The sequence below is a fragment of the Nuphar pumila genome, chromosome 4 (genome assembly GCF_984573655.1).
Source record: "Nuphar pumila chromosome 4, dmNupPumi1.hap1.1, whole genome shotgun sequence".
NCBI classification, from domain to species: domain Eukaryota; kingdom Viridiplantae; phylum Streptophyta; class Magnoliopsida; order Nymphaeales; family Nymphaeaceae; genus Nuphar; species Nuphar pumila.
This window is the reverse complement of record NC_143252.1, coordinates 120,573,725-120,592,133: the sequence shown is the minus strand read 5'-3', so window position 1 is coordinate 120,592,133 and position 18,409 is coordinate 120,573,725. Positions and strand designations below refer to the sequence as shown.

At 40.0% G+C, this 18,409-nt stretch overlaps 1 long non-coding RNA gene across 1 annotated transcript; it reads right to left on the bottom strand.

The window, feature by feature from the left end:
- Positions 1-3,233: 3,233 nt before the first annotated feature.
- LOC149840832 (uncharacterized) lies at positions 3,234-6,552 on the bottom strand. The gene is made up of 2 exons (XR_016431607.1): positions 6,145-6,552; positions 3,234-4,162 (listed from the first exon to the last, which is right to left on the bottom strand). It is a non-coding gene; the product is annotated as an uncharacterized LOC149840832 (long non-coding RNA).
- Between the last annotated feature and the right edge of the window lie 11,857 nt (positions 6,553-18,409).

Sequence of the window (18,409 nt, the reverse complement as noted above, 5' to 3'; positions counted from 1 at the left end):
AACAAAGAGAAAATTGAGTATTATGTGGATGAAGGGGGCCGCTTTCACTATTGGGCCTTGTACCTTACAATGAAAATGAGATTCTAATCCTATGCCTCAAACATAAATTAAGTTGGGGTAAAATGGACTTCTCATTAAGAAATTATAATGGAAAATTCTTTAATGGTTGGTACAGGTATTGCTTTGAACACTATATTATTTTCTCAGTTGGGAATTTGCGTACATGGTATTAAGCTTGTTGCTTATAATTAGTGTAGGCATTAGAGCTTTCATGAAGTAAGAGGAAGGAAACTTAATTTGGTTAAGAAATTTGTACAGGGGGTATTGTTCTCAGATATCCTTTTCATAAATTTTCTGCAATTAGTTAGGATGTAGTAGATTAATGTATTATTTTTTGTTTAGTAACATTTGGGACCTTAATCCCGTGTTATTGTTATCTAGAAAAACGTTCATAAAGATCAATACCATGGATATCTCTTTCAAAAAAGACAATACCATGGATATAATGTAACTAGAAATGTTTGAAAGTTGAACCCCATTGCTGGGGCAAATAAGGAATTTAGCTACGATGTTTAATAAAAACATGCACACCACTAAGCTAGTGTGGTTGGTATGTCAATTTTACGAACATAAGTTATAAGAGACAAAAATCTGAATATAAGTAGGTCATCAAAAGATTTCAAATAAATTGGCTAACTTGTTCCAAATGTCATCACAGGATTTCAATTTTGATATGTAATGCTTGATTATAAGCACTAAACGGTTTATATACGTAAGGTCATGTACTGAAACTAGGGGTGTCAACTGGTCGGGTTTACCCGAACCAAACCCTATAAGGTCCGGGTATGATGATAAATAAGAAGACCCGATTAGTACGTGGGTCTGGACCCAGACGTCTGATTAATACATGGATCCGGGTATAGTTTGTAAAATTTTATACCCGACCTGAGTTCCGATTAAGACCTGCAACTTTTCAATGTAAAAATGATAAAAAATATTATTATACTGGGTATGGCCCCGGTCTGGTTCATGTAGTTCTTATCAGGCCGTTGACACCCCTAACTGAAACCGAGAAGGCTTTCAATGGGGATTAAGCGTAGCCTACCTGTGGAACGCTTAGGAAAGCTTTGACGCAACAAACCAATGATACTGCATGTCCGATCTACTAGGACATAAATAGAACGAACTTCATCACCAACCTCAAATAAGGCTCTGTTTGGAAGCCCTGAATCAGAGGCTTGTTGTGGTTTTCACCAGCGCTCTCATGTTATTTGTTGCTTGGGTGCAGTGGTGTTAGGGGTATCAATGGGCCTGATTTACCTGGACCAGACCTGAACCAAACCCTATAGGGTCTGGGTATAGTGATAAATAATAAGACTCTGAGTCCAGACTCAAAGGTCCGATTAATACATGGACCCGGGTATAGTTTGTGAAAATTTATACTGGATCCAGACCTGACCCGAGTTTCGATTAAGACCCACAAATTTTCACTATAAAAATGAAAAAAAATATGAGTTTACCGGGTCTGGTTCATGTAGTTCTTATCAGGTCCGGTTATGGTTTTTCTTATAGTAGACCCGATTAGACTCAGATCCGGACCCGATGCCATACCCAAAAACCAGGTCCAAATCTGGTACCACCTTGATCCAAACCAAACCAGACCCGTTGACACCCCTAAGTGGTGTTGCCAAAGCACTGCACTGGGAGTGCAGTTGGCAGTCCCAACACCACCTTTTCAACATCATTCATAAGAGGATGTTTTTCACAACTCTTATCTTCGACACCACATTTTGGACAAAACCATATTTTAGCAACGTATGTATGGAAAATGGTGTTTCCATTTCAATGCAAGGCTCCCAAGCAGAGCCTAAAGTATGTTGTTATGTGATTGAAAAGCCAACCTCTTAGTTCGAGTAATTGGTCTCTAATAGCAACAAGGTTCTTGGATTTGTTACGAAGTAGCTCAATTCGTTAGTTTACACCTGATGAAAGCATATTTTATTTAACTTAAAATGAGCTTAAGCATAGTTGAGTCTACTAAATTTCATTGTTATTTAAAACTAAGCAAGCAAATGATAAAATATATATAGATAAATAGCAGTACCTTTGTAATTTCAAATCTCCAACTATCCAGCTATGATGATAATTAAACATTTAGATAATCAATTTTTACTCCAGCAACTATATATAGAATTTCAAATTTTCTAATACCATTAAAAAGAGTGGTTGATGCGATCCCTATATCTTCCCCATTTTTTCAAAGAAAAGTATTTATTCAGTAGCCTCATTATTTCTCTACCTATTTCTGAGCCTTTAGCAGAAGATATAGCTCTTCAACAATTTCTAACTAGGGTATCACTTATCCTATATATCTTCATCTCAAAATGTTCATGTTAGCATAATTTTCTATGAAGAGCAGTCCAGTTCGCAGGAGAAATCTGTATTGTGTTCAACCATGTTGGTTTCAAAAGTTGAGAGACCAACACCCTTCATCGTTACCGGATGCCATTGCGACATTACAGTTTCTCCACTATGGACATACATATCTTTGTCTCTACAAGTCCTTTTATTGATTAATAAAGTGCAAAATTTTGGAATATTTATCATTATCATACATGTAGGCTTGAAAGTTTATTACTTTGATCAGCCATGATTGTTTTGGATTCTTATGTTTCCTAAGTTATTTTTGAACATATCTTTGTATTAGAATATCGGATTGATTGGATTCATAGTTTGTGACGTTTATATTTTTTTGTATAAGCTTCTTAGATAGTTTCTTTAAACTGGGTCCACGGGCTTAGTTAGCAATTCCATTCCTTTCAAGAGATTAAAACTAAATTTCCTAGATCTCAAGATCCTACAAAAACCTGTGATTTCTATCATCAAGCATTTTCCTATGCCACAAGAATCCCCAAACTGCATACCCTCTGAATCAACTGGAAAAATCTTTCAAAAACATTTAAGGAAAGGATCTCCTAAGACCTTCAACAGTCCACAAAGTATTCTGAAACATTTGGCCTTTGAGTCTTAAAAATCAGAATTTGGCAGAAGCCAACATCAATTCTTGGAGTAGATTTCTTTTGGCAAGTTGATTGGTGAGCACCCTTGGTGTAACGTTTCATACTTAGACCATCATTGTCATGTTTGCAAGACACAACTATGGGAAATCATCATGGATAACCCTAGCCTGAACAACATGTTTTGCAATAACTTCCTTTCAGATAGGCGTTTTCAAACCAATTTGTATTTAAATGTATATAGACTGAATCTAAAGGCATGATAGACTTGCAGCCTCCAACCAAGAGATGCGCAAATATCACAAGAGTAGGCCCTGGCCAAAGATTCATTGATATACATGTCCAAGTGAACGGTGGCAAAAGCAAATAGGCAGTTTTGTCTGGAAATTCATTGGAAGCCTTTCAAAGATAAATTAAAAGCTCGGAACAGTTGAATTTGAATTTCAAAATTCTAAGGTACTTGTATTTTGTCCTGCTAAAGATTTGTCTTGGGACACATTTGAGACGAATTAGATGAGATGATTGTGTCCTACAACTCTGAAGTTCCTAGAAACTATTGCCTTCCAAAGTACTAGAGGGTATCATGGATGAAGAATTAATAAATACATGGTAAATGAAGCCTTTGGCAATCAATCAGGAAGTCATGATTCAAGACATAACAATAGACTGACTACCATAGCAACTAGGGGCCACTGTAGGACTAAATTGCATGTGACTGATGAAGAAAAACTATTAAAGATCTGAAATCCTCATATTGCACCTCTCATTCACAACTCATTAGCTTTCCAGAAAACGAAGTGATTCTGCCATGACAAATTTCTGGTCTCAAATACCTTTTGAACACAACAAACAGATTAGCTCGACACAATGTCAGTTACATGGATTGACAAACATCTACAAGGAAGCAGTTTGCCTACCTTTTATGGATCTTCACTTCAACCACATCAATTGCCTTTTCCACACAGAACTTACATATATTTCCTTGCTCAATATTGTTTGCATCTGCAAAATCTTGCCACCCACTACTTGATAAATGACGTCCATCTTTACTGATGTAAAGAACAGGCCACTCTCTCTTCATGGATCGCGTAGGAGCAGGACGTGATGTCCTCTGTATGATGCAATGGAATCATTTTCGGTAATTCCTACAGATGCATTTAATAAAGAGGATCAGACTGTTAGTAACAATAACAAGAAGGTTCCACAATGAATTGTTGTTCTTATATTGGTGATGTTCCACTAAAGTTGAATGGCTCATGTTAGTTACCTAGCAAATCAAATGCAGAAAACAGATGCTTATATGAAAGCCAACTCATATCGACTGAGATTGCCAAAAATGAGAATACTATCATATCAGTTATGCAGCCAGTTGAAAACCCTTAGCCCTGTGGATGGGAACCAAGATTTTTTTTTTCACTTTAACAGTTGACTTGGCAGTTTTGATAATACTAATCAGGTGCTTTAGTTCTAGTAAACCAGAAAGCTGTCTCATCTGTCTTCTTGCGAACTAATTTGTCAATTAGTTGTGCATCCTCCATGTTTCAATGTGTGTGTCTGTAGCTTTGTGCGTGTGTATGTGTGACACATGGACAAGCCACAAACACAAAAAAACAGATAGGAAAAATGCGATGATATTATACAATGTATTCCATATATCATCACCAGTAATCGGAAAGGGTCTGAACTCTATAGCAACTCGCTTAACCTTGTTCAATGAAGTCTTAGCCATCTTCAAATTCTAGTACATAACACGTTTCTTAATGATGTATGCTTCTGCTTCTACCAAAACCATCTTCAAGTTCTAGCACATAATACATTTCCCAATGACGTAAAGGTTCTACCAAAACCTCCATTCACTAACTGCAGGAAGTTTTTTCAATGACACCTTTGTTTTCATACTCATGGATGGTGAAGCACCGTTCTTGTAATTGCTACAGGGCTTCAGATATGCCTGTCTTTGTTGCAAGTGCAATTTTGGACCTCTTCACCTGGTCGAGTCATTCTCTTTGGTTCTCATTTCCATTCTGAACAGCACTATTACATATTAAGTACTGGATAGAACAATCCGATACTCTATTTAGATTGCTTTCCAGTACAAAGAAAAAAGTATCCACATGCTACTAGTTGGATATCTCTTCCATTTTCTAATTTCAGAACGCATTGATTATTGTTGGACATCTGGGTTTGGGTCCAACCCATAGTGTATCAGGGTTTGACACTAATAAGGGGTTAGTGGGCAATTAGTGGGATTTATTAGGGTAATGTGAATGGGTTCACATACTGTAGCCCCCTTATCCTCCACTATATGAGGAGGAGGGTAGCTGTATAGCCTGTGTCCTACTAATTCTCATTTGGGTTCCCGGTCGACTTGAAGGCCTGGGCTCACAGTGGGCGTCGATAGGCTGAGGAGAACGCCGAGCACCCGCACATCGCATCGACCATTGCCTCTACCGGTACGTGTTGCATTAGCATTCTGATTCTAATTTTGGGATCGTTCAGTTTATGCTCACCGATGTCGGCGTATTTTATTTACACTGCTGATGCAGACTCGGGCCTACTGACGCAGACCCAGGTCTGCTGTTCCGTTCTCGTGCCACCGACCGTTGTAGACCGGTAGCCGTCACCAATGTCGAAGCAGGTAGCAGGATCGGGGCCGGCATGTGAGTATGCCCGTCTGCTACCGGTGACCAGCGGCCTTGCTTGACGCGGGTCGCCGGCGGTATGCATGCCAATACCCCTGATACAGTTTGTTTTCTGGAAAAGCATGGGGGTGGGGGGATCCGATCCCCCTTCACAGAAACGGCTTTCGCCGGGAAGGAAGGGGGAGTCCGTAGAGGAAAGTCACTGCCGGCCTTCGTCGGAGCAGTCCTCTGCAACCGGGAGGGCAGCGACTCACGAAATAAAACCGAAAGCCTTTCGGTTTTCTCAGAAACTGAAAGGCATTCTGTTAGGGCTTTTTCCGTTTATCTTCCACCGACAGATCAGTGATGGCAGACGGCGATCGCCGTCGCCGTCACCGTCGCCATCGATCGATCATTGAGGCCGGCTGCCTGGGTCGGCGACCGACAGCCAAGATCGGCTGCCAGTGGAATTGATAACAAAAAAAAAAACGGTTCGGTACCCTTACCTTTCGCCGGTGGCGTTCATCGGGGAGGTGAGAGGGGTCATGGATCGTTGGCGGCCTCCCCGGCGCCGCTGGCAGTAGAGATCTTTCGCAGGAGTGCCGCCGCCGTCGGACCGCCGTGTTGGCCGAAACCCCAAACCCCTGCGTTGGCTGGGGTTTTTCGCTGGGGTTTCTGCCATGGGTCCGTCGTAGGGTAGGGGAGCTGATCCCCGTCGCCAGCGGCCTTGCGGGTCATCGTCGTCAGCGGCTTCACCGATGCCGTCCTCTGTTACGCCAGCAGGAGACGACAGTACTTTGCTGAAATACAAACGGGAAAGGGCTGCACCATCGGGTGCTTTTCGGCTTTGCCGACAATCCAGCTGCTGTCGTCGGGGAGGTGCTGGTGAGATGGTCGTCGTCGCCGGAGATCGCGCCGTCGTAGTCCATTGGAAATGGGTGTGAGGAGTTAACACGCCGTCCGTGGCTTTTGGTTTCTGAGAAAACCGATCAGTTTTCTCAATCCGGGTTTACACTGGATTTGATCTGATTCGGTTAAGATCAGGTCGAGATCCAGACCCAACCGGATCCAGGTCTGAATCGAGTACGATTTTTGGACCCAACCCGAGTCCTATCATGGACTGGATCTAGGTCAGTTTTTGGATCACTGGATACAATTTGAGACCCGATCATTAAGGTTCTGGATCTAGATTGGATTTGGATCGAGGGTATCTAACCCAAGATCCATTTGAACTGGATGTAGATCCGAATTGGATCAAATCAGATCCAAAACGGGGTTTATTTACTATTTACACATGAATCGGTTCTGTGATCGATACGACACTTTTCAGGACCGTTTTAGAGCCATTTTGATCGGTTCCTATCGATTTTTCATCGGTTTTGAGATATAGAGACCCTGTTTTCATGAATCTATGAAAGAATATGGATTTTCTCATTCGGTTATAGGATTTTATGAGCTTTTATTTATGTTTTGGGCCAGTTCATTAGTTTCAGAACTGGTTCAGACTCTTAAATGACTGATTCAAAGCCGTTTCAGACCGGTTCATGGTATTTTTGGATCGGTTCTAGCTTAAGAACCCTGAGTTTTACCCACAAGAGTATGTTTTTATCATTTTTTATGCTTTATAAGTGTTTATTGTTAAGGAAGCATGACTTATGCATGTTTAATACATGTATTTTATGTTGTTAAAATTATGCATAATATTTTTAGCATGAATTATGACTAAATTCATGATATTTTTAATATGTTATCACTAAAATTAGTTTATGCATATAAGTTGAAGCATAAACTTATATTTCGATGATATAATGCATATTTCGTCATGAATATACATGCATTAACATGTGTGCATGGGCATGCTCCATAATACGAATATGATTTCGGTAAAAGATCTTGATTGACTCACTCTTGCAATCACCAAAGTGATATGAGTTGCATTGATTAAGGATTCTTTGGATCGTATTAAGATTTGATATTATGATTGTGTGTGACTTTATAAAATGACAATTTTACCCAAAGGTAGGTCGTTGTATTTCAAATTCACATAGGGTGTAATGATAGATGTATATTCCAGCCTGATCATACATACATTTTTACATTTTATTCATACTATTTTATGCATGATCCATAGAAAAATTATATTAAAAACTCATTTTTATCGTTAGTTTCGAGAAACCACATTGAAATTGAAAATATCAAAAAATCATTAATTTCAAAGCTTGCCCTGCATTTTTCAGTGTTTTATTTAATTTAGGAGTTTTTAATTTGTAGTTTAATTAGATTAGAAGATTAGTTACTAATTTTAATTAGTTTAGGAAAGACCACTTTTGAAAAACACGTTTTTGAGGAAGACTTGTTTTGAAATTTCTGAATTTTTTTCAGACTTCCATAGAAAATAATGTTTTGACCTAATTTTTAATATAAATAGAAGTGTTGAGGTTTGAGAAAATCATTTTTCCCCTCTTGAAGTTGACGCCCCCTTGCTCTCTCTCTCTCTCTTCCCTCTTCTTCCATACTGGCTTCTTCTTCTTCTTGCCCCTATCTTCGTCGGTCCTTCTTTCTTTTTCGTCGAAAGGTGTTTGCTACAAGTGAAAAAGCTATTTCTTCTTCTCAACCCGTCCGTCAGAGGTAAGCCGTAGGTAAAACTCTTCTCCCCCTTCTCTTTACCTGTTTTGCATAAAGTTAGATCATAGCATAGATTAAACAGGATTTTTATTGTATATAGCGTAGATTTGCTTGTCGTTTTAGCGTAAGATAGAATAAACTATAGTTATTTTGAGTACATCTTGTTGTCGTCCCATCTACGTGAGATTGGGACCAGATCTGCCATCGTTGACAGACCTTGTCATTGACTGGATTAATGCGAAGTAGATCAGATTGATATTTAATCCCATCGCTCCGCAGTCAAGCAGTGTTGCGAATCAGATATATTTTGGGTGCTGCAAATCATTTCAATAGGCTGATCTGCATGACTCTGAAATCACGTAAATCGGCAGGAGTACAAAATACACAGTCCCTATGATTTTTTTTATGCTGAATGCAGTCAGTTTTGTAGCATGACTTGACTTGTCGCCCACTCGCAACAGGGTATAATATCGCATAATATCTGTTGGGTGCAAGTATGCGGTGTTTGTTTATTTTTTGCTTTCTAGTTTTATTTTTCTCTTTACCTGCTTTGTGGTTTGCTGTGGTTTGGCCGCACTATATGTTAGGTAGGTAGAAAGCCTTTTACTTAGGACGGTTGCTGCACCAGTCTACCCTCAAGTGCATGCAAGAGCGATGCTCGCTTGACCCCGAGCTTGCAGAGATAGTCGAGGACTCTGAGTCCCTTATTAGGATAGCCTATCGATCCGGCCCCATGGCTCAGGATCAACAGTTGACTCGTCCTCTGAGGGAGTATTTCATTCCTAATGAATATACTCCTGCCTCTTGTATCGCTAGACCCGTTGTAGGAGCTCCACATTTTGAGATAAAGGCCATCATAATCCAAATGCTTCCATCTTTTTATGGTTTGAGCAACGAAGACCCCTACCATCATCTCGATGAGTTCTTCGAGATCTGCTCCACTATGCAGATCAATAATTTTGAGGATGATGCGTTGAGGTTGACGTTGTTCCTGTTCTCCCTCAAGGACAAAGCTAAGCACTAGCTAAAGGCCTTAGATGCAGTTCAAATTATCACTTGAAAACACATGCAGCGTGGGTTTCTCAAGATGTATTTCTTAATTGGTAAGACAAACCAGTATCGAAAAGCCATCACCAGCTTTTCTCGTATTGAAGGAGAACCGTTTCACGAGACTTGGGAGAGGATGAGAGATCTTCTCCGCAAGTGCCCTCATTACCAGATGCTTCGTTGGCAACTGATGCAATACTTTCATGATGGCTTGACCGAGAAGGACAGGCAAATGGTTGATTCTTCGTGTGGGGGAACATTCATACTCAAGAGCGAGGATGAGACATGAGCCCTATTCAATATATTGAGTAAAACTGCCATGCATCATGCCCTGTCCTCGTGACTTGATAGGATCACATCTGTTCCTAGTGATCCTAAGAAGGGAGGGATTTTCGAAGTTGGGTTCAGACATGAGTTGCAAATCAAAGTGGACCAATTGACTCATCATAATTAATAAGTGGTAGTGTAGTTTATATTATTTGTTTTATTGCATAATTAGCATCAGATTACAAGAGTTTAATTAATCTTTAGGCTCGTTAGTTAGATTGAAGTTTTTTTATTATTTTTTATCGTATAGATTTAATCAGTTTTTTTTGTTCACATCTTTCTTAATTTGTTCTTTTAGATTAGGTGTAAGTAGCATACATTAGCATTTGTTTTCTGATTTTCTGTTTTAATATAATATTCGGTTTGATCTTGTTTTAAGGATTTTTTTAAATTGGTTTGAAGTAGTTCAACATTTTGTTTTAGATGCGTTATGTTAGCCATTCAACAGTTAATTCTGGATTCACGTTCTATCGTAGTAAAAGTAGTTTAATTAAGTTAAATTCATGCTTGTCTTGTTTAGAAGTAGTAGTTTCTCTTTGCTCTTAATTTAGTAGTTAGGTTTACGTATTCCTATTTAAGTAGTTTATTGGTTAAAGCTTATTTGATTGAATAGTTAGTTAGGTTTAGTTTTAGTTTATTTTACGCACTAGTGCTATCCATGTTTTTTTTGTAGTTTTTAATTAGTTAGTTGAATGATTAGTTGTTTTCAATTTAGTTATTTAATTCATAGTTGCTATTAATCTAGTTAACTTATTAATTAGTTTCACAAGTTATTTTTAGTTAGTTACCAATTAGATTCTTGTTTGTCATAGTTAGTTTTGCTATTTCATCTTTTAGCACTTTAGTTTGTTACAAGTTAGTTCATAGTTCATGCAGTTAGTTTATTTCATATTAGTTTAATTCATGTTTTTATGATTTTTAACTGAAACTATCATTAGATTTATGTGAGTTTGTGTGTTTTGATTTTTACAGGAAAACGCTTAGACGTGCGATGAGCCCTCAAAAGTACCCTCGAAGAGCCCTTTGAGGTCCCCTCAAAAGGCCCTTTAGGCCCTTAAAGAGTCCTCAAAAGAGCCCTCAGAGAGCAAAAGTTAAAGAAAACAAGCATAACCTCAAGGGGACTAAAGACTCGAAGCACTGAAGACTTTTCTCTTCTTTTTATATTAGGTTTTATTTAATTTCATTAATTGGGTTTGTAATAAGGCCACTATTATTTTTATTTGTTTAAGCTCTCTATAGAGGGTTGCACTTATATTTAGTTAATTAATTAATTTTTATTTTCAAGGCAGTAAAGAGTAACTTAGTTTTTTTTGGAATACAAAGTATTTTTCCCGTTCCTTGAGTTCGACCCGAACTTCACCACTACTGTGAACCGGTTTTTATTATTTGATGTATGGTTTACATAAACGTTTTTACTGAAAATATATTTTTAAAATACTTTATTAAAAAAGTTGTATCACAATCTATGAACCATGTTTGAACCCAAAGGTACAATGTTGAATTACTTATGATTACATGATCTGCTAGCTTCACCAAGTGAAGTCAATTCATTGTGAATTGAGGAGACGAAGCAAATATGAGTATTATCGTTTTCACCAAAGTGAAACAATAATGACTCAATTATGCTTATCTCAGAAAAGGTGAATAATAAAGGTTCTCAGTTTTTACCTTTTCATCATGAGTCACGTCTGAGCAATAATAAGGTTTTTTCGTTCCTTGTTGTATCAAGTTCTTTTCTCATTGACGATTCTAGTAACATTCTCTTGTTAGATGAATTAAATTTTTCGGATTAGAAAGAAATAATGTTGTTCACTCTCGGTTACATGGACCTAGATTTGGCCATTAAAACTGACGAACCTCCCGCTCTTACAGAGTAGAGTACTGCCAAACAAAAGGTTATTTCTGAAAAGTGAGAGCGCTCAAACAGACTTAGCCTATTGCTTTTGCAATCTCAAGTGGCTAAGAACATTCGAGACACTATTCATCACTGCATAATAGTGAAGGAATTTCTAGGAGCCATTGAGACTGAATTTGTCAGTTCTAATAAGGTAAGAGATATTACATTGATATCCAAACTAGTATCTATGAAATATACTGGTGAGAGTCACATCCGATAGCACATTTTTGAAATGAAGAACATTGCATCTCAACTGAATGACATGAAGTTCGCTATTTTTGATTCATTCTTGGTCTATCTGATTTTTACCTTGTTGCCTACTGAATATGACCCCTTCAAAATCTACTATAACACACATAATGATGAATGGTCTTTTAATGACCTCTTGACCAAGTGTGTTGAAGAGGAAGAAAGACTGAAGGATGAGAGGGTGTTGAATGCACATATAGCCTTTTCTAAAGAAAAAAGAGGCCAAGGCTAAAGAAAAAATTCTTAAAAAAAAAGAACAAGAAGAAAACCTCTAGGCATTGTAGTGAAACAACAAGGGAACCCCATCGATAGTTAATCGGGAGGTCAGACTCAAACTCAACCTTGACATGGTTCATGCTACATCTTAACTATGATGGCCTTCAACCATCCATGGTTGTCTAGAGTCCCAAATACTATGTGAATATAATTTTAAGTCATATTTTAAGTTCATTACATCGAACCTTATTCTCAAGCTTGTGTTTCACTCGTTCTCTCAAAAGTGATATCATGAAATGATCATGACGGATCTCACTCTCAATCTCAGAATGCATTAGGGTTCACACTTATATCATACTAAGCATGCAACAACGTAGAGTCTCTACATCGTTAAATCACAAACGTTCTACTCTCCATGGTTGTTGCACTCTGGCCATGAATCAGGTGACCCTTTTCATAGGTTGCCACTTTCGAGATTTAATGGGTTATGCATGCTAATCTAAATGTAGAATTTATATGACATGACTAAAATAGAGGGACTCAAGGTTAATCACAATCTCATCATAATGCATGTTATTTGCAAATTATAATATAAATATGATATCACAAAAACAATTGCTTTCACATGTGCATATAATCATCGTATGCATGAATATTTTATGCATATCATATTCACACTTAAGAGCTACATTTCTAAACATACTAACGTGCTATATCAATTATAACATGCACGCAATATGGTTTATTCACAACTAAGATTACTTATAATATCCCTTACCTCGAATACAAATATTGTACTCTAGTCACAATTGATTCTCAAGAGGCTCTAACAATAGGATCTGATCATCACACAAGCCTGTTCATATTAATATACATAACTTCTTTATATTTTAATAAAATTAGCAAAATACCCTTCTCGAGTTGACTCATCAGATCTTGATTTTTATGCCCTTGATTTGACCAAAACCAGCAGACAAGAATATTTTTCTCTACTATACGAGTTCAACACACTGAACCTCACTCAATTCTGAGTTTGGAGTGCAAAGTTATGCACATTTTACTTAATAGGATATTGGGTACTCACAAAGATAATTTGATGATTTCAACTCTTATGATTGGACCTGAATAATCCTTGATCAAAAGAGGTTCGGTCTGAGTTTAGAGTACTAGGTTTACTAAACCTAGTCTCAACCCACCTGGGTTTGGTTTAAAAAACTCAATTGGATTCTCAAAATTCATAACTAATTACAAATTAGATTCAGATCCAATTTTGATATGGATCCATATCCAATTCTGATCAAGATCTAGATCTGTCAGACTGGATCCAGACCCAGTTTTGATATGGATACAGAACTGATCCGAACAAGATCTAATTCTGTTTTGGATCCAACACTAATCCGAACTAGATCCAACTCTGATCTTGATCCATATCTGTTAGACAGGATCCAGACTCAGATTTGTTTGTATCTAGTTCAATTTGGATCGATCCAAACTGAAAGGATCGAACTGGACCCAGATCCAGTCTGGTCTAGATTAGGCCAGATCCAAACAAAGAATCGAGACCCAGTCAGACCTGACTCGGTCTGGTTTACACCCAGACCGATTTGGTCTGACTGAGTCAGTACGACCGAGTCGGACTAGTTCAGTACAAAGTTTTTTGTTTTTGTTTACCTGGTTCGGTCTTGGTCTCACCCAAACCGACCCAAGTTGGTCATTAGGGTAAAAAGGGGAGGAAGGGGCATGACCCCTTCTGATTTTTTTCCCTTTCTAAAACAAAGGGGTTGACAACCAGAGGTAACCCTCTCTCTCTCTCTCTCTCGCTCTTTCCCTTGGCAACATGGTTGGCAACCATGGCTGCCGGCTTGTCTATTTTTTTTCCTTGTCTTCAACTCGCTGACAGCCATGGTTGCTGGCCCTCCGATTAACTAAAAAAACAAAGAAGGAGAAGAACATACTTGCTGGTCGCCGTCGACGGTTTCGGTAAGTCCCTCCCCCTCTCTCTGCAACCCTTTCTCGTTTTCTCTTTTTTCTTCTTCTCACCCTCTCTTTCGCCTTCTGTGTGTCGACGGGGTAGAGGGCTCACTGTGTGGGCTTATTATAAGGCCCTTATTGTGGGTGAGGATAAACCTCACCCCACCCATCGATCGTGGGGGGTGAGGTTTATCCTCACCCCCTTGCGATATTGGGGAAGGCAGTTCCTGCAAATGGGAAAAACCATCTTCTCCTTATTCCCCCATTTTTTTTAACTTCTACCTCCCGACGCTTTCGTTAAGTGGTTTTACAATTCTACCCTGCTTAAAAAAGATTCGTCCTAAATCTTACCTAGAAACAATTGTAGAAATTATGCATGGATGTCTGATTCACGTTGCCATGTAGCCTCATTTTTATTGTGATGACTCCATCTGACCAATACCAACGATATATCTTTGTTTCACAATTTCTATACTTTCGTATCTAAGATTTATATGGTTTTTCACTCATGCTCAGGTCGTTCTTGATTTCTAATACTGACTCGACTGTATCTAGTATATGGGAGGGATCATACTTCTGCAACATAGAGACATAAAATACATTATAAATTTTGGACAAGGAAGGTGGCAAAGCCAATTGGTACATTGTCTGACCAACTCTCATAAGTATCTCAAAGGGTTCAATATACCTTGGACTCAATTTTTCCTTTCGACCAAAGCGCATTACTTCCTTAAAGGGAGATATCTTCAAAAATAGATGAACACCTTACTCAAATTCTAACTTGTAATGTCTTTGGTCTGCATAATTTTTCTGTTGACTTTGCGCAGTCATAAGATCCTTCCAAATGAATCTAACTTGGTTTGTCATACGCTGCACCAATTTAGGCCCTAACAATCGTCTTTCTCTTACCTTATCCCAACACAAAGGTGTTCGGCACCGTCGACTATATAGTGCCTCAAATGGAGCCATGTCTATGCTTGCGTGAAAGCTATTGTTGTAGGCAAACTCCATCAGAGGTAGGATGTCATTTCATGAGTCACTATACTCTAAAGTACATGCTCATAACATGTCTTCCAAGGTCAGAATGGTTCACTATGACTGTTCGTCTGTCTGAGGGTGAAATGTCGTGCTTATTTTTAACTGTGTCCATATTGTCTCTTAAAAATTATGCCCGAATCGCGACATAAACTTGGAGTCTCTATCCAAAACAATCGAAGCGAGTACACCATGAAGCCTGACGTTCTCTTTGAAAAAGAGTTTGGCCAATTGGTCACAAGTGTAAGTTGTCTTACAAGCTAAGAAGTGGGCTGACTTAGTTAGCCTATGTACAATCACCCATACTGAATTTATCCCATTCTTGGTCTTTGGAAGTCCTGAAGCAAAGTCCATAGTAACAATCACCCATTTTCACTCAGGTATGAGAAGTGGTTGTAGTAGTCCTGCAGGTCGTTGATGCTCAATCTTCACTTGCTGGCACACCAAACACTTGCTTGCAAACTCCGCAATGTCTCTCTTCATTCTGCGTCACCAAAATGTATCTTTCAGATCTCAATATATTTTGGTACCGCCAGGGTAGATGACATATCTAGAGTGGTGCACCTCGTCCAACAGTTGATTCTTGAGCTGATCATCCTTAGGAATGCACATTCTATGGCAAAATCTGAGAAGATTTTCATCATCAACCTTGAAGTCTGACTCCTCATGTTCAGAAATTCTCTTTCTAACTTTGGTCAACTCTGGGTCTAAGGGTTGCTTTTCCTTAATCTGCTCACACAATTCTAACTTCAATGTAGATTGCACAAACAATAATCGACCTGGTAAGCATTGAACTTCTGCTTTCTGATGCACGACTAAAGAAAATAACTCTCAATTTGCGAGTCTAGCCAATGCTTCTGACTTTCTGCTAAGATCGCCAACAACTACATTCACCTTTTTTGGGTGATATTTCAGTTCAAAGTCATAATCTTTTAAAAATTCAAGCCATCTCTTTTGTTTTAAGTTCAAGTCTCTTTGCAAAAATAGGTACTTGAGGCTTTGATGCTTAGTAAAAACTTCAATCTGTTTGCCGTATAGGTAGTGTCTTCATATCTTAAGTGCTAATACAACCGCTGCTAGCTCCAAGTTATGCGTTGAATAGTTTACCTCATGCATTTTTTTTGACTTGATTTCATTTAGGTACGACCCAGACCGCCTGGTTCGGTCTCGGTCGCATCCAGACCGACCCAAGTCGGTCATTAGGGTAAAAAGAGGCGGAAGGGGCACAACCCCTTTCGATTTTTTTTTCCTTTCTGAAACAGAGGGGCGGACAACCAGAGCCGACTCTCTCTCTCTCTCTCTCTCTCTCTCTCTCTCTCTCTCTTGGCAACAAGGCCAACAACCATGGTTGCCGGCTTGTCTATTTTTTTTCTTTTCTCTGCAACTTGTCGGCAACCATGGCTGCTGGCCCTCTGATTAACCGAAAAATGAAAGAACGAGAAGAACATACCTGCTGATCATCGACGATGGTTCTGGTAAGTTCCTCCCCCACTCTTGCAACTCTTTTTTGTTTCTCTTCTTTTTTTTTCTTCTCACCCTCTCTTTCGCCTTTTGTGTGTTGACGGGGTGGAGGACTCACCGTGAGGGCTCTTTGTAGGGCCCTCACGGTGGGTGAGTATAAACCTCACCACACCCTTCGATTGTGGGTGGTGAGATTTATCCTCATCCCTTCTGTGATAACGAGGAAAAAACGTCTTCCCCTTATCCCCTCATTTTTTTTTTAACTTCCCCTACCCGACGCTCGAGTGGTTTTACAATCTCAATAGCTCTATTTGGCAGAACCTAAAAAGTCCCGGGCTTGGCAACTTGTGATCGACTTGGCTGCGGTACGAGCAAATTTTAAGAGCGAACAGTAAGTAGACTTATCGATACAAGCCGAAGCCAAACTTGGTGATTTCTTTTTACTCAAATCGCAGTCTTAACAACAAAGAGATTATGTGTCAAGAGAACAAGCGTAACAAAAATCAATTTATGGAGTGGATTGCTTTCTCAAAAGGTTCTGAGAGTTGACTGAATCCACCTAAATTGAATTGAATTCATTTACCAAAAGGAGGTTTCTAATTAAAAAAAATGATTAAAAAATGAATTAGTATGCATTTGTAAAGAAAAGGAAAATTTGCAAGAAATATAAAAAAGGAAATGTGGTCATGTAGCTAGACTCAATATATAATAAAGACAAGAGAAACTATATTTTTGCAATAAAAATTTGGTAGAAAAATTAAAGTTCGACATTTAGGATATGTTTGGTTTGGTCACAGGTGGGGATGATGGTTTTGCTCGCTCGAAGCTCGTTCATGTGTGTAAAATGAGTTTGGTGAGATGAGCTGCGAGCATATAGTGTGTAGATGAGCGAGTATGAACAATAGGTGTTCGTTTGGATTGGGCTAGTCCAGGCTCGTATTAAAACGATATATATAATATACATGGAAAAAATGTCACAAAAAATGCATTTGGTGTGGTGGTCAGTATGTAGTCATCATGGAGAAGGCTTAAGGTTAAAAAACTGCTGTTCCCAGCGCCTTTTCAAGTGGGATTCCTTTTTGGACGAGTCAGCTCGGGCTCACTCAAGCTCGAGTTCGGCTCACCTAGACCCAAGCCCGAGCTGGGTCCAGTGGCAAACGAGCCAAGCCCAAACAAGCTCCTTTGGCTCATTTACCAGCCCTAGTCAGAAGTAGGGATGGCAGTGGACCGGGGGAAAGCGGGGCCCCGCCCCGCCTCGCCCCGTTTGGACCGGGGATGAAGGCGGGGACGAAGGTTAAAATCCATCCCCGTCCGGGGGTGGAGGCGGGGATGGACTGGCACGTTCCCCCGCCCCGCCCCGGCTCATCCCCGTCCCGGCCCCGCCCCGCCCCATCCCCGCCCCCAACCCTTTATATTTTTACTGTTTACTAACCCTAATTTCCTAACCCTGGAGCCGCCGAGCCGGGCCGTCGCCTCTTCCCCTTCCCCATCCGCATTATCATTGTAGCCGGGCCGTCGCCGACCACCGTTGGCCGTTGCAGGGGGAGGCCTCCACCGTTGGCCGTCGCCGATCTCCGACTCGTCCTCGGCGACGCTTGGGTGCGAATGCACACCAAGAAGCTTCGGCAGTACGTCGCTAACTACGAGCGCATGGCATGGAGCGAGGTCGTGGCGGCCATGGCGGCCATGGCGGAGATGCCGGTGGTGATCGATGCCGAAAGCGCGAGGCGGGCTTTCAGGCGGTTCAACTCCGCCTTCGAGGAGGCATACCGGGCGCAGACTGCGTCGATCGTGGTGGAGGACATGAAACGGGGATGAAGGCGGAAACGGGGACGGGGACGGGGACGGGGCGGGGGTGGAGGACATGAAACGGGGATGAAGGCGGGGGTGGAGGATAAAATCCATCCCCGCCGCGGAGGCGGGGCGGGGGTGGAGGATAAAAT